Raw genomic sequence first — 467 nt, 5'->3', positions numbered from 1 at the left:
TTCCAGATTGCAGATCTCATCTGTATTTCCTTTGTGTAAGAGCTCTAGTGGATAGTCGAAATTGGTCCGTCATTCCGTAGGGTGTTTTGTCAATTTTTTCTAATATATATATATATAAGTAAGCAAGTAAGTTTCTTTCGGCTTGTCCGGTTAGGGTTCGCCACAGCGTAAAATCTCTCTCTCTCTCTCTCTCTCTCTCTCTCTCTCTCTCTCTCTCTCTCTCTCTCTCTCTCTCTCTCTATATATATATATATATATATATATGTGTGTGTGTCCCTCTGTAGCTCAATATATATATATATATATACATATATATATTGAGCTACAGAGGGACACACACACACACAGATCCATCCAGCCGCTTATCCTCACAAGGGTCGTGGGAGTGCAGAAGCCTATCCCAGCTGTGAATGGGCAGGAGAGGCAGGGTACATCCTGAAGTGATTGCCAATTGCAGGGCACATGGA

Source organism: Syngnathoides biaculeatus, chromosome 2, assembly GCF_019802595.1.
Source record: "Syngnathoides biaculeatus isolate LvHL_M chromosome 2, ASM1980259v1, whole genome shotgun sequence".
Classification (NCBI taxonomy): Eukaryota; Metazoa; Chordata; class Actinopteri; order Syngnathiformes; family Syngnathidae; genus Syngnathoides; species Syngnathoides biaculeatus.
The sequence above is the reverse complement of the archived record's forward strand: the minus strand, read 5'-3'. Positions refer to the sequence as shown.